This window comes from Enhydra lutris, unplaced genomic scaffold (assembly GCF_002288905.1).
Source record: "Enhydra lutris kenyoni isolate GAN:26980312 unplaced genomic scaffold, ASM228890v2 scaffoldscaffold5, whole genome shotgun sequence".
NCBI classification, from domain to species: Eukaryota; Metazoa; Chordata; class Mammalia; order Carnivora; family Mustelidae; genus Enhydra; species Enhydra lutris.
In genome coordinates this window covers 8,550,042-8,574,333 of record NW_019154089.1, presented here as the reverse complement: position 1 = coordinate 8,574,333, position 24,292 = coordinate 8,550,042, and the positions used below count along the sequence as shown (strand labels likewise).

Below are 24,292 nucleotides of genomic sequence, written 5' to 3'. Positions count from 1 at the left end.
AAGGAAAGGCAGGAGAGAGAAAAGAATCCCAAATTAGGCTAAAAGAGATAAACAGAAAGCTTTCTCAACATAACAACATGCCAAGAAGTGGTCACCATCAGAACCTCAAACGGTAATAGCCAAAAGCACCATATTCAATTTGAGAAATATATTCTGTATATGGGACAAGTGATCTGAATATTTTAAAAGCCTGTACACAGACTGGGCTTGAGAGAAATCTGCTGCTAACTAGTCAATGTTTAATGACATAACATTCACCATTCCCTTTAAAACACAGTGACCAGGAAAGAACTAACAATTGTATTCATATATAGGTCTTAAGCTAAAAATAAAATGTTACAACTTGTCCAAGTTTTTAATTTCTCACTTCAATTAACTTCTTCTACTAATCTGGAAGTCCCAACTGTATCAGACAAGAGAGCATCTTATTCTCCTTTTGATTTATTTACTGTGCATTTAAAAAAAATAGTAATGGTGAACACATGGGCTATATTAGCTATTCCCAGTAATTTCTAGCAAAAGGACATCTTTTGAATATTTTTTAAAAATTTGGTATCCAATATCAGAAAATATTATTGAAGGCTACTATGAATTCAATACAGTATTAATCAAAAGAACATTTATATACTTATGAAAAACAGAACTACATATTCATCAATTATTTACTCAGTTTATATAACACGTTTTTATAAAGTCAAGAACCTAATTCAGTAACACTATTACAACTAAGGGGTTGAAAAGACCTAATGTAAGGATATATGTAAAATTAGATGGACCTAATTCAGTAACTCTACTACATCTCAGGGGTTGAAACACCTAACATAAGGATATATACAAAATTAGATGAATCATATATAGAACATTATAGGAAATATAAAATACATGTGAAAATTACATTGTAGTAAGTTTTTAAAGCATGAAATATAATTAAGATAAAATATTCAAAGTACCACTGCATTTCTGCTAAGAGTCACACATTAAAGAACTGCTTAAAATAAATTTTCTTTAGCAAGCAGGATCATCAGTGACAAGGTGCAATTACTGTACCATTTTCGCTTTTCAAAAGAATTCAAACAGATTTTGCAAACAGTGAAAATTCCTCCCCGATTGACAACTTAATAATTTTTTTTTGTTTGTTTTTTCATGTTTTCAGTATCTTACAACTATACGGAGAAGCTGAGAGAGATAGGGAATATAATGGAACTTTAATTAATTTCCTGAACTGTGAATGAAAGAAATACCATTTTAATTCAGGAAGCTTGTGTTTCTTTTTTTTTTTTTTTTTTTAATTCCAATACACTTAACACAGTGTCATGTTAGTTTCAGGCATACAATAGAGTAATTCAACAATTCCATGTATCACCCAAGGCTCATCACAAGTGCACTCCTTAATGCTCATTTCACGCAGGAAGTTATATGTTTCTTTTTTTTTTTTTTTTTTTTTTAAACAATGGAATTTTATTTTGATGAAAAACTCGAGTTTACAATCATTTAGTAAATGAAGAGCAAACACTTCATTTTCCTATCCCATAACTCTTAAGAAAAAAAAAATTAGTAAATAAATATCTGAACAGATTAAGGGTAAGGCAGACTGGATAATAAACCACCTCTGATGTTCACACTTCCTGCATGTGACTCACTCTAAAAGGGCAAAAACGGCACTGGCGAGAAATAAGATATGGGCATTGGATCTCCTCCAAATCATTCAGATAAGCCCAATGGTAAATACTCCTTTTTTGCCCATCACGGGCAGCAACTATACACATTTTACTGAAGGAATACTTTGATAGAAGCACTTATTTCAGTTATATTGTGCATCACAACTATAAAAATGGCTTGAACAGTTCCATTTAACCACCGTTTATAAAGTGCAACTATAGAATATTCTACATTTTATCTGGGGTGTGATGAATATCAATCTAAACCGAAAATACCCCAGCTGCCAATTTTCACCACCTCTGAAAATATCTAGATGTGTGAAAAAGGACTGTCCCCCATACAAAGAACCAATTTCACAAACCTACTGGTAAACAAATACATTTATATAACTGGAACTCAGAATGCTAGAGTTGTACTCATTTAAGAAACCATTCAGCTACCTTTGGTCTTTAAAAAAGCCTACACTGCAATATCCTAAACACCGTCACGTGCATCTCACGATGAAGAGAGCGGCCCTGCAGTGCACAATGTGGAGCGCAGCGTCACCGTGAAGAGTAGCATGCTATGGTTTCAAGGAACATCAGCCTCACAGCATTGGATTCTGCGCATCAGGATCGAGGTCATTGTTGCCAGAAGGGGGGTGAATAGGGAGAATATCCAGCTCATCCACCTGCGGAGTCGGGTGCATGACTACCAGCTGGTCCTGCGGAATGTCTGCGGCAGCGGCTGCGAGATTGGTGATAGATTTACTCTTTACGCACTGAAAGTCTACATGCCGACTCTTTCCTTCTTCCTTCTCCCAAGACATTCGAATAAAGGGTCTTTGGACATAGTTGTAAATCACTTCTGGGCGGCCCCCAGGCCTTTTCTTTACTTTTTCTTTGTAGGTAGGATAACCTTCTATTCCCAATCTAATCTTCTTAAGACCCCTCTCCTTCAAAACTGATTTGGCCACATCTCTGTTTTCAATGTACTTGAAAAATCTATATAATTTTGTGCTATAAATAATTTGTGAATACTCTTCTCCCATCTGTGGTGGATACTCTTCATCCCAATCAACCACATCATCGTCTGTAAGGACTACTATGTGGCATTCTCTTTCCCCACTCTGGGCACTAGCTACCATGAGAGGCAGGATCATTTCTTCCAGATAAAATTCAAACTGTCTACGAGCACCATCATTTGATAACTCATGCATTAGGGCACTGAGATCTCTACATTTAATAGTACTATATTCAAAAGAAATACAAAGGTAGTCGCATGCTTCTCTCAGTTCAGGAATAGATATGCCATCAGGACAACGAATTATTCCTGTTTTGTAGTAATCCAGAATAGCTCGAAACACTGTGGAGCCAATTCCTTCTGCCACTTCATACTCTCCCTTCTCATTGGGACGTGTAAAGTTATGTTCTCTGCCAGATCCAAACATCCTGCCCAACATTGTATTTGGCTGTGCAGTAAAAATGGATGGGTCTACAACAAATCTAGTGTTATCCACTATTAGCGTTACTCGTTCCGATGTTCTCACATTCCGAGCTCCTTCTTTTGCATTTTCATATACAAACACCATCTCCCCAGATGTCTTACAGCTACCATCCGAACTTGACTGACTACTGTTTCTGCTGCTGTTCCCAGCACTGCTACTGGAACCATTTGGAGATGCCTTTTGAGGACGAGGACTACTTGGACGAGAAGAACTATGATCTTTTTCTCGTTCAACATGGTGTTGTCGTGTTGGAGAAGTAACATTTCTAATACAAGGAGTGAGTTGAGATTCTGTTCTTTCGTGAGATGAATCTCGTGATCTGTCACTTGATCTTCGTCTATCTCTTGATCGTTCATGTCCCCCGCTAGCACCATGTAGACTCATTTTGGTGTGGTCAACAACTCCTTTAGCAACACGTGAGGGAGTACTTGAATGTTTATAAAGTTTACGAGGTCTACTATGCAATTTCCGATCCCAATTCTCTGGATCACTGGAGTTACTGTCATAAGGATGAGGCCGTCCTGCCATCCCACTTCAAGCTTCCTCACACTACTGCAGTCCCTCTTGTGTGTCCACGGAGGGCGCAGGCAAAGGCGGGGGTCAGGGACACCCCCGCTTCCTCCTCAACTGGATCCCTCCGGAGGTGTCTGTGGCGGCGGCCACTCAGGCGGCTGCCAAGTTATATGTTTCTTATTACTTCTCTAGGGAATTAAAATTCTCTAACCTGACAGAAAATAATCCCAGGATTTATTGGTTAATCTCAGTTCCAAAAAATGAGTTATCAGTTTAGGACTTTTCCTATCCGAAAAGTCTTGATTTTTATATAAGCTGTTTACATTTCTCTAACTACATCTTAATAAACTGAATATTATAATACTAGATAACCTTTAGCCTATGTATCTTTAGTCATACTGAATTAAATCATACCCAGAATACTGATGAAATCCTAAGGACTGTCATTTACATTTTAATGACAAGTATAATCAGCTACTTGGCTGTAGATTATCATCATTTAAACAAACCAGATTTTTCATATGAAAAAAACAATATAAAGTAAAAATATAAACTATTACCGACATTAAAAACCCCCAAATCAGGGCACCTGGGTGGCCCTGATTTGGGGTTAAAGCCTCTGCCTTCGGCTCAGCATCCTGGGATATAGCCCCCCATCAGGTTCTCTGCTGGGTGGAGAGCCTGCTTCCCCCTCTCTCTCTGCCTGCCTCTCTACCTACTTGTGATCTTTAATAAATTAAAAAAAAAAATCTTGTGATCTTTAATTTAATAACTTAAAAAAAAAAATCCCCAAATCCATTTATACTTATCCTCTAGTTTAACAAGTAAAAAGTCATATGCACAAAGTTAAAATTTTATAAAAGGTATTTCAAAGAAATTAATAATCTACCACATGAATTCTTGAAATGGAACCTCAGTAAATTTCTGTACCATGAGAGGATACCACATATCACATCTGATTGGGACACATAGTTCACAGAGTATCAAAAATATTACCAGAAAATTCAGGCCCCTGTCATTAAAATTAAAGAATAACATTAACTATAAAAATAATTAGATTATGATCAACAAACTAAAACAATGCCAAGTTTTTAATTTAAATTTTATCAATATGTATATGAGATACAAATACAAAGGCCCACTGCTTTCCAAATATCTGTAATAAAATATTCCTATATAAACATGAGAAAGAAGACCAGTGAATAACAGACAGAATAAGACACATATGTACCAATGACTAATAGAATATTGACAAATTCCATGCTTAAAATAATGATCACCACCTGCTTAAAACATTCTCATGAAGTCCTTCTAATTAAATTTGTCATCACAATTTTAAACTGTTTTTCATAAAATAAGTATATCTAAAAATCTCACCATATAAATTTTTGCTTCAGATATTGTAAAGCAAAATTATCACCAACTTTATAACTAGATTTGGGCTGATTCTGATGTTAACAACATGTGAAAATAACATCTTGAGTTAAACTGTATATTAGCAGCATCTCTATTTCTCTTACGCAGTTCCACTTTTCAAAATCCCTAAAAACTCCAGTTACGCACAACTGCCAACTCAGGTTAATAATAGCAATGAACCATATTCATCTGAAACCACAAGACTGTCAGGTGACATACCAAGAGGTCTGAATTTAACTCAAATAAAAGCTTCTCCATGCTGCAATAAAAAAAGGCTTAATCCTAGCAACGGAACCATGGGAGACTAGGAGCCTTTGGGAAATTACTGCCCCTGACAAAACCTGTTTTTGCAAAAGGTTCCGTCTATTCAGTCCTACCATTTTACGAGTAGAATCCTATTCTTTTGTTTCATTGAAGACTCTGGAATTTTTACAGAAGCAAATTATGACTACATTTCAATTCCTTTATCTCTTCTACTATAAATATATGATTAAAGAAAGTCAACCTAAGTATTCTATAAACTTGATAGCTGCTGCAGACTAGGAATGCCAATTTTTTTTAAGGGAGCTTTAACTCAATGATGGCTGGTCTGCACAGAGGCAACCATGGCTACATTCCAGCAATTCAACAATTCCCAACTATAAGGAACTTAGGCTCATCTAATAAGCAAGCAAACAGAAGTGCTCCTTTCTCAACTTCTCTCCGTCCCAACTCTGCCATTTCAGACAAGTACACACACACATTCTTGGAAGCCACAGCAAGCTTGTATTTTACCCAGATGACAAGCAACTGGAAAAGCAAGCCCTGATGATCACAGGACCCACAGTGGTCATAAGTAAAACTGGCTCACTAATCTGAACTCTGTTGAACTCAAAAATACAAGTCTAGAACAATATACGACTTTTGAACCTATAAAGTTTATATTTATATTACATAAATTAATATAAAAATAAAAATTTATTTATTTACATACTTTAACAAAACTACCATGTCACATTACTTGGTTGGTTCTGAAACAGAGACATTTCAGCTTGCTTTAAAAACCCAGTCTTTTGGGGCGCCTGGGTGGCTCAGTGGGTTAACCCTCTGCCTTCGGCTCAGGTCATGATCTCAGAGTCCTGGGATAGAGCCCCACATCGGGCTCTCTGCTCAGCAGGGAGCCTGCTTCCTCCTCTCTCTCTGCCTGCCTCTCTGCCTACTTGTAATCTCTGTCTGTCAAATAAATAAATAAAATCTTAAAAAAAAAAACAAAATTAAAAAAAAAAAAAAACCAGTCTTTCACTAGGTTTGTATTTTAACACTTATCAGCATGTTCTTCCAGAAAAGGCACAGTGCATCTGGGTATTATGCTGATAACGACTACTGCAGTAACAGAAATGCCTTAATACAATGGGCTATTATCCACAACCTAATGGACAATATGCCAAGACCAAGAATCATTCCCTACATCCAAAAGGACAGAAACAAAAGAATGGGCTCTAAATCAGCCTAACTTAGATTTAAATTTCAACTCTGCCACATACAGACTGAACGTGATCTAAGAAAAATGCCTTAACTTCTCTAGTCCCTAGATTTCTCATCTGTAAGACAGGACTATCTCTATGACTAGTATAAGCATTGTGTTTTATCTCTTTAACACTTAAAACAGTGTCTCACAAATATCTATAGTTCAATAAACATCTGGTGAATTACTGACATGCTGCTGCAATTACCTGTCTCTTACAAGTAACACTGTCTTCTTGTCCCAGTTTGAAAAACTGTAACTTTTCTTTAATTGTCATACTTAATAATTAATTCTAATAATCCTGGTACTTTCTGAGATATATAAATATCTGCCACACTAGCAATTTCTCCACAAGTCATTAGGCAGAAACTTTTAAAATCTTTCATCTGTGGGGGCATGGGCTATATGTGTAATCTCTATACCTTCTGCTCAATTTTTTTGGGAACCTAAAGCATAGAATAACATATAAAGATACTGAGGGGTTCCTGGGTGGCTCAGTTAGGCATCTGACTCGATCTTAGCTTAGAACTTGATCTCAGGGTCATGAGTTCAAGCCCTGCATTGGGCTCCACGCTGGGCATGGATCCTACTTTAAAAAAAAAAAAAAAAGGTTGTCAAATCACCATGTTGTACACCTGAAACTAATAGAACATTGTGTCAACTATACTCAAATGAAAAAAAAATGTTTAATAAAAAATAACCCATTTTTTTATTAAGTTAGAAAGCCTGCATACAGACACAAAAGTAAGTTGAATGATTTCACAAGGTCTGACAGATCTAAGCCTTCAGAGCTCACTCATGACAGGCCTCTGATGCAAATCTGGGTTTACTATAATCACATACAATAGAAGCTGTTTACTTCAGCATTAACTGTCTTAAAGGGGAGAAAACTAGAAGACAGAGGTGTATACAAAGATCTCCAAGGTAATTACTACATGAAGAAAAACAAGGTTCGGGGGCACCTTCGGCTCAAGTCATGATCCTGGAGCCCAGGGACTAAGTCTCACAATGCACTCCCTGCTAGGCAGGGAGTCTGCTTCTTCCTCTGACCTCTCCCCTCTCATTCTCTCTCTCTCTCTCTCAAATAAATAAATAAAATCTTTAAAAAAAAAAAAAAAAAGAAAGAAAGAAAGAAAAATAAGGTTCAAAACAGTACATACACCATCAGAGTGAATATCATAATATTCTCATACGTATATCAAAGTAAAGTAAGATAAAGTAAGTTTTTCTTTTTTTTTTTTTTTAAAGATTGTATTTATTTATTTGACAGAGAGAGAGATCACGAATAGGTAGAGAGGCAGGCAGAGAGAAGGGGAAGGAGGCTCCCTGCTGAGCAGAGAGTCCAATGTGGGGCTCAATCCCAGGACCCTGAGATCATGACCTGAGCCGAAGGCAGAGGCTTAATCCACTGAGCCACCCAGGTGCCCCTAAAGTAAGATTTTCAAGTAAGATTAATAAGAAACTTAATACAAAGATACACAAATAATGTTCTAAGAAGTGACCCCTAGGAAATAAAACGAACTGGAAAAAGGAAACGGACACTTACTTTCCAATTACATTCCTTACCTCTAGTCTGGTACCAAAACTTTACATTCATTTCAATAAGCATTTCTTTGACTCTCCAGATTTTGGATTCCCTCTCAGAGTCCAAGGAATACAAAATACCTTCATAAGCATCATAATCCTACAGCAGGACATGATCCATTTTTCCACTGAAGAACCAGCCAGGGAAAAGTTTGTTAGCCACTAGCTCAAAAACCAACAAAGTGCTACAAAGAAAAAATGGAGGGAAAAGGTAGTGTTCCAAAAAAGGAAAGCCAGTAGGTGAATTAACTAATAAGCTTATTTCTCTAATGTCAACCTACTAAAGTATTTTCACCCAGATGCTTAAACCAAAAATCTAGAAGTCAACAAGTCCTATTTATTCTACCACCAAAAATGTCTTATTGTGACCACCAGCATGGCCACACTGCCATCATTCTAGCGTGGGCCACCATATTTAACTACTTAGTCTCCAACCTCTCCTTCTGCTCCCCTCCAATTTACTCTCTACAATGTAGCCAAAGAGGGAAAATCCCCACCATATATTTCTCTCTCTTCCCCTCAATAAAAAGCCCTAAACTACCAATGAAGATCCCCTATCCTGGTATTTAACAGACTACTCTTGTAATTACCTATTTACTGTCTCCATTTCTGGATGGCAGAGCTGTCCTAGCTGACCTACCAGCTCAGAATACTAGATGACCTCATGAAGCTACACTGTTTACCTGCCAAGAACTCCTACCAACTTTTTTTTAATATAAGAGAGAAAAAGCTTCATCTTATTTTACTGTATCTTACAGTCCCTATTGCAAAGCTTAGCTTGTACCCAATACATAGCTACACTGGTCTGGGTTTGAGTCTCACTTCTTAGGCAAATCTTCCCTTTCTGAAGTCAAAGTCCATAGAAGACCACCTTCAACCTTGAATTTATCACTGGTAAACCCTGTCTTTTTGACTTTTGTCAAATCAGAATTTTTAATAAGAGTGCAATGCACAGGATATACAACTACATTATATTTCAGGAGCATAAATTTACACAGTAAGCTTCATATTCATAACCACACATTAACAATGAGATAAGATTTAGGGCACTTAATATAAACTTAGAAATCTTAAACATATAAATTGAAATAAATATACTTCATGGGAAGAAGTATAGCAATTAAGTGCTTTTAAAAAAGCAGAGACCAAAGTACAAAATTCCAGTTCTGTCATTTATTTATTGCTGAATTGGTAAATACTACAACTATCAATGTAAATAACAATACTTATTTCATACAACTGTAAGGATTTAGAGGAGCTTAATTTCATATAAAGCATTTGGCACAATTCCTGAGGTACTATAAATACACAATAAAAGGAAGCTATTAATAACAGCTAAACTGCATTTTACTCATTGAAAACACCTATATTAGAGACCTACTTTGTACTAGGCACAACACTAAGCATAAGATAGAAAAATACACATATTTATTCTATGCTAGGAAATATTGACACTGCAAATACATTATTATAAATAAAAGTGAAATAAAAGTCTTTTGTAGTGGTAGAAACAAACATCTCAGTCTTGGAAGGGCCTATAATCTAATTAAGAAAACTGGGTATGTACCAAAATATCAATGGTTTACATGATGGAGTTTACAATATAAGATATATTCAAATCATTTAGAAATTCATATACTTGAGAGATGCCTGGGTGGCTCAGTTGGATAAGCATCTGCCTTCGGCTCAGGTCATGATCCCAGGGTCCTGGTATTGAGCTCTGCATCGGGCTTCCCAGTCAGCAAGGAGTCTGCTTCCCCCTCCCTCCTCCTTCCTACTTGTGCTCTCTCTCTCCCCAAAATAAAAATAAAATCTTGGGGTGCCTGGGTGGCTCAGTGGGTTAAGACTCTGCCTCCAGCTCAGGTCATGATCTCAGGGTCCTAGGATTGAGCCCTGCATCAGGCTTCCTGCTCTGTGGGAAGCCTGTTTCTCCCTCTCTCACCCCCCTGCTTGTGGTCCCTCTCTCGCTGTGTCTCTCTCTGTCAAAAATAAATAAATAAATAAAATCTTAAAAAAATAATAAAATGAAATTTTTAAAAAAATTCATATACTTGAGGGGCCAGTGTGATATGAGGAGACAGGCATGGCACTGACTAGAACTTATACAATGAGAGTAAAATATAAGCAGCAGGTTCACAAGTTTACTAAACCCAAGGGTTGTATAAGATTCAGAAAAAAAGGTAAAATTCACCCACTAAAATTATCACATGTAAGAATTCTAAAGCTTTCAGAGATTAGCAAAAAAAAAAAAAAACCAAAAACACAAAACCCAGGAATACCACACATTCTTTAGCAAAGGAGTAACACAATTTAGGTGCTATTAAAAATGAAACAAAGAGAACCAACCTGAGCCAGTACTGACTGGGCCTAGGATGAACCAACCAATACTGGGCCTAGGATGATGAAAATGGCAATGGCGGTAAAAGGATTTAAAAAAGCAAAAATAAAAAAGATTTAGTAAGTAATTAAATATGGTACTAGGGCAGAGCAAACTATTCCTCAAAATAACCTAGAGTAGAAATAAGCCTAAAATATTTCATTTTGTAATTATCCTAAGGCACTGGAGGGATGTCAAAAAGATAATCCCCAAAGAAAGTTAAAATGTCTATGTCTGCTGAAAAGTCAGGAAGAGAGATATAATTTTGAAAATCAGCAGCAGAGAACTAACAGCTTCTAGAGTAAAATATTTTTTTCCTTACTGAAATGCTCTCCACATTAATAAATTAACCTATTTTTAAGGTGAAAATAATCTCAGCTTTCTTGAGGATATGAAAAACTGAACAAAATATGCAGATAGCTTACAAATGTCCCCTTTTTTAGCTAGTGTCTTACCAAGAAGTTTAACTTCTTAGTTACAGAAGAAAAAGAAGTTCTATAACCAGCCTTCTAGTATTTTATATTTCTGTATCAACCTGAAGGCCACTGTTCTGAAAATGATCTCTGAATTTACAAATGGTTCTGGAATTACAAGAATCAAGAAGTTATCTGTAAGAAAGCAAACATTGTGGAATCATCATATTGAAGTATTCTGAATCCCCAAAAAGGAAAAATTATAAGGTTTCTTCTTTCACTATCAGCCTAAATAAATACCTGAAAATTGGGATGTTGTCTGAAATTCAGAAATACGTTTTAGAGGCATCTATACAATAGGCTATTCAGAGAAAACTTCACAAGTAAGAATTAAAAATACATTAATTCAGATTCTATAGACACATACAATAAAAGCAAAACCTTGGGAAATTAAACATCATCCCATTAACACCAATTCCATTATTCAATCTTTTAAATATAATTTTTTAGCTAATACTTTAAATTGCTAACAATTCCAAAAATGACCTCTGAACCAAAAAAAAAAAAAAAAAAAAAACCAACCACACACACAAATTAATCTCTAGTATGTATCACTTCCATTTCTCACGACAATCCTAAAGTCCAAGCCCTCAAATCAACATAAGTAAATATAACCAATTTAAGATTTTCAATTTAAGATTCTCCCATTCCAGGGGCACCTGGGTGGCTCAGCAGGTTAAAGCCTCTGCCTTCAGCTCAGGTCATGATCCCAGGATCCTGGGATCTAGCCCCACATCGGGCTCTCTGCTCAGCAGGGAGCCTGCTTCCTCCTCTCTCTCTGCCTGCCTCTCTGCCTACTTGTGATCTCTGTCTGTCCAATAAATAGATAAAATCTTAAAAAAAAAAAAAAAAAGATTCTCCCATTCCAATTAATTCCATACTCACCTTCTAGGAATATAATGCTTCATCAGACCATCCCACTACTACAAAACCATCAATGACTCCTCATTTCCTTTCACATCAATGCTCACAAATTTTCTAAGATAACCATTCCTCCATCATCCTCAGATTTACCTGTTAGAGAGTGCAATCCTATCACACACATAGCCCCATTTTACCTTAAAGGGAAAGGTGCTCCTCTCCATCTCCAAATTTTGAAGTTGATTTCATCCTTTCTGGCTTCTTGTTCAATCTTACCCATTTCTTATAACTCCAATTTGTTTGTTTCACCCATTTATCTCTAAAAACATCCAGGTTCTTGGCACATCTCCCTCCTTTCTAAACCAAACTTGAAAAAGTTACCTAACACAGCTTTTTAATGCCTCAATCACCCTGTGCACAACAAATGACACTGTCACAACCTTGCACTTTTTTCAGTGACGCCCTCATCATATTCAGTTTCCAACACACTACCATTTCCTGATTATCTTTCTGAATTCAGGGTTTAGAGCCCAGATACATGTATTTTAAAGAGCCTCCACATATACAATGGAATACTACATAGCAACAAAGACTACTGATAAAAGCAATGACATAAATGAATCTCATCTGCTTAATGTTTACCAGGCATCGTAGAATTATATGAAAGAGATGACATCCCTGCTCAGACTTCAACTATAACCAACTATTTAAGTGCCAGTCTCACAGCTCCTAAAAAAGAGCTTACTTATGGTCAAGTCTATGGAGAAACAGGGGGTCTATGGCTCAGTGTGGAAAATGATCTTGGAAGAGGGACAAAAATGATATATTCACTTTCACCAACCTCTACCCACAATTTAGCATTTCCTTCAGTTAAAACATAAGCAACAAACCTCAACAGTATTAGCAATTCCTATAATTCTTGACTACTGTTAGAAATCATAGTTTCATCCGACTATATAGTTGATACAGATGATCTAGAAAACAGCTTATGCTCATCATTACTTCAAAATTATAATACTTACCAGATTCACTGCTAACTCTTAATATTTAATGAGTTAACACATATTACACACTACCATATTGCAAATTTAGCATTCTGACAACTATTTCAAGGTAAGAGTTTCCTTTGTAATCCTATGAATTTTAAGTGTTCATAAACACTTTCAAGCTTTATGAGGCTACAAAAGGTTCAGGATGCCCCACAAGATGCAACTATTCCAAAGGCCCAGCAAGTAGCCGGCATGAAAGAAACAGCAACAAGAAAACCCAAAATGTGCTTACTAAATGAATGAACCGATATACGTTTGAAGCCAATTATTTTAACTCCTTTGCATTTTTAAAACACAGTCATAGCCTTTATTTTCTAAATAGTATAAAGGCAATTATCAGATACAGCATCTTAAGTCACCACTAAAAAGTAACACTGGGCTAGTCTTGGGTGATGGATTTTTTTTTTTTTGAAAGAGAGCAAGTGCACATGCACACCCAAGGATGGGTGGAGCAGAGAGAGAGAGAGAGAGAGAGAGAATGTTTTAAGCAGGCTCCACACCCCAGCACAGAGCCCCACATGGGGCTTGATCTCACAACCCTAAGATCATGACCTGAACCAAAATCAAGAGTCAGATCTTAACCAACTAAGCCACCCAAGAAACCCATGCATGATGGATTTTTAAGAGCTCTAACTTTAAGACCTTACTTGGAGTTCTAGCAGGGGAGAACTTGTACACTCTTGACAAAGAAAAATCTCCTCTACCCAGAAAGGTCATCCTCTTCGACCAACCATGAAGCTTCAGTAGAGAAACACATGGAGCAGACTTGAGGGAAGAAGGGGACACCGCCTTGCCAGCCATATCAGCCAAATCAAACCTGGTGATCACTGTGGTAACAGATGTCACAACCACATCACCCTAACATCCTAAAATCAATGCTTGAAAGCCACAAAAGTGGTGTATTTTTTTTTTCATTTCATACTTTTCCATTATGTTCTGTGAGATTCTGGAAAATTCACTTAAAAAGGCTCTTTGCTATTATGAAGGAGTAATCAAGCCAACTACTAAAGGTCTCCCAGTATAAAACAAAGCCATCCCAAAGCACAGTTCTGCATGTTGGAGGTAAGTAAGGTTAGACAACAATACCAAGAAAAGAATAAACACACAATTAAAATTATCTAGTAATATGATTTTTAAACACTTGCAACTTCTTAGAGCCCTAGAATATTTAGGATATATCTGAAATATTTTAAGAAACATAGTCATCAGATTTGAAATTCCTCCCAACAAAAGCCCTTTTCTTGAGAGAAGGAGTCTGGGAAACTTCTACAGCCAACAAACAATACTAATAAATGTTTCTTCATGCTCTCTCTCAGTAACTAGCAATAATCATTAAATACTTCTAATTAACTTATTAACTCATTAATGTTATAAAGCTTTTATAAATATCATCTAAACAAATGAGTACATTTAAATGTATTATATATTATTTCTGTCTTTATATAGAAATGAACTGGACTCAAGCAAGTTGCCAGTTGATCAGAAGTTCTGAGTTTCAGAGAAATATACACACAAGCAAAAAACAATATATATGATCAAAGAAAGACTTTAATGCATAGCTAAGCTACAGCTGAAACATCAGTGTTTGTTTAGTTTCTAGTTTCAAGCTACTATAAATAAGATATGAGACACAAAACAAACCTACATAATACCAACTGGTACTAGAAGACAGAGGGCTTTTTTTCCCCTTGGCAAACAGTTATTTTATTGTGCATGCTATGTTTTCAGAAGCTGAATGATCTTCCTCTGAGCTTTTAAAATTAACATGTAAACATATCAGTATATAATTCACTGAAGATTTTGGCAGGAAGAAAATATAAACTCCCAACTCATCTTTTGTACACAAAACAGTGAAAAAATTACTTTTAAAAAATCTATCAAATAATTGCATGTTCAATTTATAAAATATCAAAAGATAGTATTTTTGACAATTATCTGTGCTGTATAGGTAAATACAGAATTATTTACCAGTAATTTTAATTTAGTTCTTATCATAATTAGCAAGTTGGAGAAACTGAATTTAGGAAATACATATAAAATATTGCTAGTCCCTAGCTTCTAAAATACTTTCTCTAATTCTAAAAATTTAACTCATGAAAAATCTATTCTATACTTTAAGAAAGCTGGACTACATAGTGGAGATACTACTTAAATGTCTCACTGCTATAAAGCCAGAGAAGTGATCAATGGTTGCTAGCAGTTAGGAGGAAGAAAAGGGTCTGAGGGGTAGCATGAGGGAATTCTAGAGGCACTAAAACTGTACAGTATCAGTGGTGGTGGCTGTAATAATCTAGTCATATGTGTTAGGAATGCAAATAAGTACATGTATATGCATGTTCTCAGCAGCAAAATATAGTTACTGTCGTTGATAAGTGTAATAGTCCAAATGTCAATCAATGGGTGAATGGATAAACAAATCACGGCATATAATGAAATATTATTCAGCCATAAAAAGAGATGGAATACAGAAAATTACAACATGGATGAAACTTGGAAACATTATGCTAAGTGAAAGAAGCCAGACATTAAATGTCATAATTTATATGATTCTATTTATATGAAATATCCAAAAGAGATAAAAACATAGAGACCAATACAGATTGGAGGTTGCCAGGGACTAAGGGGGAGAGGAAGGATAAACTACTTACAGGATAAGCGGTTTACTTTGGACTCATGGGAATGTTTTAGAACTAGTTATAAATAGGTAATGGTGGTGGATGGACAACCATAGGAACATACTAAACGCCAGTGAATTGCTCACTTTAAAATGATTAATTTTATATGAATTTCACCTCAATAAATTATACACATAAATACATATATATGAAGCTTCATACATACGCAGCAAAATGGTGATAACAATGGTGATGATGACGACGACGACGACTCAATGGTAATATATGCTTTAAAAAACCAGAAGTGCATAGTGTCTGCCTTCAACATGCTTAACATTTACAGAGTATGCAGAACAACAGAACGATTAAACCTATTATTTAAAAAAATGTAACATCCCTCTGTAAAAATAGAGTAATAGCATAAAAGGAAAAACCAGATTCTCATTTGACTGGCAAGTCTTGTTTAAACGACAAATCTTAAAAACAGTTTCAGTGTCTGACATTTGGCTTTGATAGTTTTGTTAGTACCTGAAACTCAACAATAAGTTAAAAACATGGCCCCAACTATGGAGCCCATAAGCTGCCACTGGCGGTGGGAGAGAAATCTGGACATAGGAAAAAGCAACCCAGGATGGGTAACTAAGTGCTTCCCAATTGCCAGACTTCAGCGTAAGTCAGAGGACATTAAAGCAGAAGGCTCAAATTCATGACTTTATTCCCTCAGCAAATGGCATCTTCTCTGTGCCCTTTACTGTGATAACCAGTGGGTGCATCTTAAATTTCAAAAATGTATAGTTCAAATTCAAGGCTCGCTAGAATGTGGGGCAAATGGAATTCTCACAAATGAATGGTGCAATGAAAAGCGGCACAACCACCGAAAAAAATTGTGGCAAAATCTAAAAGAGCTGGACATATACATATCTTGTGTCCTATCAATTCAATCTAAGGTACATATTCATACAAAATGTGGTGGTATTTTCCTCAAAAAACCTGTATAAAATTGTTCAAGGCAATGTTATTCATTACAATCTCAACCTGGAAATGATCCAAATATCTATCAACACAATAGTCTAGATAATAAACTGTAGTATTTTCACACAACAGAATACTGTACTGCAGTAGTTCTCAACCAGGGATGATTCTGCCCCCCTAACTATCCTCCCCAGGGATATTTGGTGACACATTTGGAAATATTTTAGGTTGTCACAAATAGGGGGGTGCCACCAGCATCTAGTGGGTTAGAGATGAAGGATGCTGGTAAACATCCTTCAATGCACAAGAGAGCCCCTATAACAAAGAATTATGCCATCCAAAATGCCAAGAGAATGGAGATTGAGAAATTCTAGCCTATAGCCTATGAGAATGAAAGATACAACACAAACTATATGGATAAATTCAAACATAATATCGATCAATACAGAAGTCAAACAAGAACACCTATGTATGATTCCATTTATACAAAAGTTCAAAATCTGGCAAAATTAATCACTGATGTTAGAAGTCAGGATAGTAGAGGTTGAAAAGTTACTAGGAGTACACTTCAGGAACACAAGCAATGTTCTATTTCTTGAGCTGGGTACTAGTTATCAAGCACTATGTGTAAATTCATTCAGCTGAAGAGTTAATACATATATGTAACTTCTCTTAAGTATACTATTCTTCAATAAAAATTTTATTTTTAAAAAATATCATAGGAGGGGCGCCTGGGTGGCTCAGTGGGTTAAAGCCTCTGCCTTCGGCTCAGGTCATGATCTCAGAGTCCTGGGATCGAGCCTCACATCAGGCTCTCTGCTCAGCAGGGAGCCTGCTTCCTCCTCTCTCTCTGCCTGCCTCTCTGCCTACTTGTAATCTCTGTCAAATATAAAATCTTAAAAAAAAATAAAATAAAAAACTTTAAAAAAAAATAAAAAATATCATAGGACTATATAGCACAAAAAGGGATTTTACTGTACGTAAATTCTAAAAAGAAAAACATCTACTATAAATCAGTTAAAATTCTTATATTGATAAATATATCCCTGAAAAATTTCTTCCCTTAAGTCTGATAACCCCAAGTGCTAGCACTGTCACTTACCAGTTGTATTGATCTTGAGCAAGTTATATTTCTCATATTCATATCTTTTCAAAAATATAGAGGCAACAGACTTTACTACCAAGGGAACACAAAAAACAAGTAGAAAACTCTTCCACCAATCTTTTCCTCCAGACTTAGCCATTTTCAACATTTTTGTGTTTCCTTCTAGATTTTTCCTATACATGTACAAATAAACATGTTAATAGAGTTAACTACCATACGTTTATAAAAGCAAAATCATATTGCATACTACCCCACAATTTATTAACTTAATGTATGTGGAAATCTCTACAGGAAATACAGAATTACCATATTCTATTTAACAGCTACAGTGTTCCAATGTATACAACTGTATTTTATTTAATCATGCTAATTATGGACACCATAACAACTTAAAATGGAAATTTCAAATATCTCTTCAACGAACAACAGAATTTGCTTATATGATTACATCTGCACAACTGTTGCTTAAGAAAATAGTTGTACCCATATATACTCTCAAATAAATTGGGCTTGCTTTACCATTCTTTTGCCATATTAAGATATTATTATTTCCAGTACTATCAGACTGACTGCTTAGTAAATTACAGACATGATGTTATCTTTATTTCTATTTTTCAGTTATTAAGGTTAAACATTATTCAAATGTTTAAAAGCCACCTGAAAATGTCTTCTGTGGATTTTGTTTAAATCACTTGTGAAGGAAGATATCTAATCATTTTTATCTTCCTCATGTACAAAAGTGAGCAGTCAAATGAGAAAATAAGAGAGTATAATCAGTCACTGGTAATCAAGGCTATACAACAAAATCATGATGGAGAGCTCCAAAATAAACTGAAACAATCACTTAGCCGAAAACCTACCCTACAAGATGGAGAATTAATTTCAGGTTGGGCAATACAAAGGATTTTTAGAGGTCCACAGGTGATTCTGATACACAACCCAGAACGATAACCACTGGCAAATTAGAAAATATAAGTTGTTCTCTTTCTCGAATATTAGCAAATATATATTATCTTTTTAGATATATACAGAATCTCTGCTCCTGGATACTAAATTCTGCAGGACTGGAGAGTCTACTGAAAGCAGTGGTCTATTGCTATTCACCCCGTAGACTGCCCAGATTACCTAAATAAGATAATTTCAGTTTTTATGTGCAGCTAAGGTTAAGTTCCAAAGCAAACATTCTCATTTAGTAAGCATATTGTGTACAGGACATTGTGCTTTGGCTGATTATTAGAATAAAATCTCACACTGTCTCCACATTTCAAAAACATGCATACTTTTTTTTAAAAAAGATTTTATTTATTTGACAGAGATCACAAGCAGGCAAGGGCGGGGCAGGGGAGGGGGAGCAGGCTCCCTGCTGAGCAGAGAGCCCGATGCAGGGCTCCATCTCAGGACCCTGGGATCATGACCTGGTAGTACTGGTGTTTAGAAAAGGGGACTGGTGGCCCAGAACTGCTCAACAAAGGAGGCAGCTGGGGCAGGCTCTGGATTGGTTGGTTTGCAAATGAAAAGATGCGCTGGTAGAAGGGGAAGCCTTTGCTATCTCTAGGAATTAGCTAGCCCTGGGATAGTTAGTCTCTCCAGGTTCAAGATGGCCCCAGATGTCAAAACACTAGAAAAATACAGACAATAGAAAGCCATGACTAATGCATACATACTTAAAAGGGTGCATTTTACTGAATATTTCAATAAAGTTGAGGTAAAAAGAAAAATTAATTTTAAGAATAAGTAAAACATCTAAGTGGCTAATTCACTAAAAAGGTTGCCAGCACAAAAAATATTTACCTAAAAAGAAAAAGAATCAAGAACAATGCTAATTTTCTATAATGGTAGCATGACTTAAATCTGGAACTACTCTGGAATATGGAGTTTACCAGTTAAGTAAGTCTAAAGTACTTACACGATCAATTATTTTGTTTTTCTCTTTCTTTCTTTCTTTTTTTTTTGGGGGGGGGGGGACGGGGGTTGTTTTTCTAAGGTGTATATTATCATCACTGGGCCCTATGGTCCAAGAGTATCTAGCCAACAACACCTAGCTTTCTTCTTTTATCTTTATTATCCACTGATTTTCAACCCCAACGGCCACATCAGAACTAAAAAACTGGGATGAAGAGGTCCTTGACATCAGAACGTTTTAAAACTTCCTTGATGGTTTTAATGAATAGCTAGAGTTGAAATCTTCCTACTATAGATCAAATTTAATTTGAACACCACTTAAATACAAGGTATCTTAATGCAAGCGTATCAAGGCAAAGTATAGAAAATAAAAGTACAGAAATAAAAGTATAGAAAATAAAAATATTCATAGTGGAAAACTACTGATACAGTATTATATTGCTTTGTGTACCTTCTCTACATTTTTGTGAAGCATACTGGCTCCCACAAATCCAATATAAGGGTAAAACAAAACAAACAAAAAACTATAGGTCATAAAATTAAAAACTGAATTTCTACTTCTTAATTACCAAAACAGAACAGTAAATATAAATTCAAATTTTAAAAGACAGACTCCCAGGCAATTAATCTGAAAAGAAGAAACTGCTTACCTGCCAAAATCATTATCACAGCCACTTGACTGGCCAATGACTAGAAACAAGGACTCTTCTACTCTGCAGCATCCACACTACATCCCAGAAATGTTATCATTCCAGTTCCTATTAACATTCCTATATATACCCATCCCCTGGTCACTCATGTATACAAATATAACATATGAGTAAGTTTCTTTCTGGCTTAACATCTACTGTCAGCTGACTTGCTCTCTACAGAAGCTTCCTTCCAACAGGCAGAATTAGGGTTATGTGCTGTTCATTTCCATGGCAGATGACAGCATGAACTCACACCATCCTTCAACCTTCAGGCCAGAAAGGACACAAGTAAATACTATTTACACCAAATTGGCCACAATAGTCTCATGGCCTTATCTGCTTACAAGCACTATGAAATATGGAAGGGTGCATAAAAATTTTGTGAGAAGTAAACAAATCTGCCATAGAATAGAACTGCTGAGCCATGGCCTGAGTATTTCTACTTTACTAAATAATGCCAGATTGGTTTCCAAAGTTATTGTACCAATTTATACTGCTATGAAGACTACTCAGGGATGCTTACTGTTCCAGATTCTTATTAATATTTTGTACTTTCCAACTTCTTGGTCATTGCCAAACTAATGTCAATCTGCTTGCATTTGGTGGTCTTTCGTCTTTAATAATTAAAATAACACATATAATTCAATGTGTAGTGTTAAAATTGCTTTTATATATATTATATATATTTATACATAATAAAATTTTATATTTATTTATATATATATATATATATATATATATATATATATATATACATACATACACATATAATCTTCCCTTCCAATGAACTAGTGAAGTATTAGTTACATTTAACAGATAATGGAAGTTAGACACAGATTTAATTACTTGTTCCAGGTCTCAACACCAAACAACAAAGACCAATCAGGGTACACAGTGTGGGTTCTTAATTCTTTTGTCAACTATTAGGTTTTGGCTAAGTAATCTAATCTCCTGCTGTTTCCATTTTCTCATCTATGAAAGAAGGATAATGTTACCTACCTCATAGAGCTATTTTGACAATTAAATGAACAAATACATCCAAAGTCCTAAAAATACTGCCTGGAACCTCATAAAGCACGATGTAAATACTTTGCTCTAAAAATTGGTAATATTCTCTTACATTTTCATCTCCATTTTTCTATAGATGGGTTCCACTTCTTATTCTTAGTATTATTTATCTATACCTCATTTCTTTTTTTTTATTAATTTTAGCAGGTTTTGCCCATTTAAGAAAGGACTTTGAGACTTTTTGTCATTGCACATTTGTTTTCTTTTTTTGTACACTTGTTTTCTATTTCATTAATTTGGGCTCTTTATTATTTCTTTCTCAAGTTTATTCTGCTTTCCCCTTTCTAACTCCTTAGGTAGAACACTCAACTAACATTTTGATCCTTTCCTTCTTCTCTTATGTAAACATTACAAATTTACTGTAAGGCTTTAGCTACATCCAAGTTTTGTAATACAGTATTTATAATCATTCAGTTCTAATTATTTTTAAGTTCCATTTAGGATTTCTTTTCCCTGACTCATGAGTTGTTTCCATAACTGTTCTACGAATGTTAGGGGAAAAATGTGCTTCCTATAATTGCTAGTTTCATGTTGATTTTGTTTTCAAAATCTTTTAAGATTTTAAGTAATCTCTACACCCAACGTGGGTCTCAAACTCCCAAACCTGAGATCAAGAGTTGCACACTCCACCAACTGACCTAGTCAGGCACCACCACCATCTTCTTTATTCTTTTTTTTTTTTTGGCTATCTGACCTTCAGTAACTACAAGAGATATGTTTAAAAATCACCCACTAGGGAAGCCCGGGTGGCCCAGTGAGTTAAAGCCTCTGCCTTCAGCTCAGGTCATGATCCCAGGGTCCTGGGATCGAGCTCTGCACTGGGCTCTCTGCTCAGCGAGGAGCCTGCTTCCCCCTCTCTCTTTGCCTGCCTTTCTGCCTACATGTGATCTCTGTCAAATAAGTAAAATCTTTAAAATAAATAAAAATAAAAATAAAAATCACCCACTATAGGGCATCTAAGTGACTCAATCTGTTAAGCACCTGCCTTCGGCTTAGGTCGTGATCCTGGAGTCCATGGAATGAGTCCCATATCGGGCTCCCTGCTCAGCAGGGAATCTGGGTCTCCCTCTGCCCCTCATGCCACTTTCATATTTTCTCTCTCAAATAAATAAAATTTTTAAAAAAAATTTAAAAAGTAAAAATCACCTACCAGAAGAGATGTGTCCATTTTTCTTTGACATTTCTGCTTCACATATTTTCAAAAGTATGTATCTTCTGGGTGAGTTAAACTTTTAACATTATATTTATCATTAGTAGTTTCTGTGTTTATTTTATCTGATATGACTGCAACTACCAGCTTTCTTTTGGTTATCTGTCTAGCTTTTTCTATCTTTTTGCTTTCAATCTTTCTGTATTTGTATATTTGGGGTATATGTTTATTAAACAGCAGCATACAGCTAGAGTTTATTTGATCTTTTCCCAGTCCAACACATTTTTGTCTTCTCCACATTATTTAGTCTCCTTTCACTAAATGTGGTCTTTATAATATGCTGGAATCTATTTCTGCTACATTATTCTTTTGCTTTGTGCTTGTTCTGTAACTTGTTTCTTTTCCTACCCTTTCTTACATTATTTTTAATTTTCTTTGTATATTCCATTTTCTAATAATTTGGAAATTACATATTCTACTTCTATTCATCTAGACATATAGCCTTGAAATTTTAACATGCATACTTCATACTTTAAGTTAACATCTTCATTCTCAAAAGATAAAAGAACCTTAAAAATGGGACCTGAGAAGATAGTGGAACAGCAGGACCCTGAGCTCACCCCCTCCGTTTTCAACTAGATAGCATCCACATCCAACTCAATAAACCAGAGAGCAATCTGAAGACTGGCAGAACAAACTCCACAACTAAATATAGAGAAGAAGCTCTATCAGAAAGGTTATGAAGGTCAGAAAGGCAGAGGAAGGCTGCCCACAAGAGGCAGGGAGCTGCAGGAGTAAAGAAGGCCAAGAAATAGGCCCTCACACGAGAGAGCTCACAAAGGAAAAATTAATCTCCATAATGTTTAGCTTTAAAAATCAGAGGAGCTGGGGCGCGTGGGTGGCTCAGTGGGTTAAAGCCTCTGCCTTCAGTTCAGGTCATGATCTCAGGGTCCTGGGATCGAGCCCTGCATTAGGCTCTCTGCTCGGCAGGGGGCCTGCTCCCCGCCCCCACCTCTCTTTCTCCCTGCCTCTCTGCCTACTTGTGATCTCTGTCAAATAAATAAATAAAATCTTAAAAAAAAAAAAAAAAAAACAACCAGAGGAGCTGAATTCTGTGAGTGTAAAAGCAGTGGGGCTTGGAACCTGCAGCTTTAGAGGTCAACTGATTCAGCACTGGGCCACCTGGGAGAGCAAATGATGGCCCGGGCACTGCCCTTAAAGTGAAAGCAACCTATGCAGAGACAACATAAAAATGGCAGTTTACACAACACCAGGGACAAACAGAAGATGGATCTGTTCACACGGATTTCTGAGCGTGCTGGGGGACTTCTCTGAAAATGAAGGAGTGGCAAGTGCCATTTTCCTCCCCTGACCTATAGAATAAGCACAGAGACATATTCAGGAGGCAGGGCTACACAGGCACTTGCTACCTAACCTGCTACCAGTGCAGCACACTCAGGAGTTCCCTGGAGGACTCACCAACTCCAAGCCTGGTGGCCTCAGCCCTGGCTCAGGGCAAACTCTGTTAAAACCACAGGGGTGCCCCATCCAGCAAGCCTTGGGTACAGTCCCCAGCTGCACTCAACTGTGCACACCCAGCCACCATCCTGTATCTTGCCCAGCCGAATGTCCCTGGCCATCCTGGCACATTGCTCCCAGCCACCTGAGTACTTCAAGGGATCCAGGACAGGACTATAGACCAATGCAAATTTTGCTAACACTGTCATCCTGCTCCCAAATTCCCTGGTGGGCATGCAATACCAAAGCTGACCTGCCTACGTGCCACTATCACCACAGAAAGCAAGCATAGTCCAAAACAGCCAGAGAGTCAGTGCAAATGACTGCAATGAAAGGAAAAGTGCCTTG

General features: G+C 36.3%; 1 protein-coding gene and 1 pseudogene across 4 annotated transcripts in view; both read right to left on the bottom strand.

Moving 5' to 3' along the window:
- The window catches only part of LOC111140883 (folliculin interacting protein 1), a 156,004-nt gene that overhangs the window by 107,695 nt on the left and 24,017 nt on the right, over positions 1-24,292 (bottom strand). The gene's annotated exons all lie outside the window — the stretch shown is intronic.
- Positions 1,452-3,793, bottom strand: LOC111140885 (annotated as a pseudogene). Its single transcript, XR_002640171.1, has one exon. The product of XR_002640171.1 is annotated as a BTB/POZ domain-containing protein 10 pseudogene (transcript).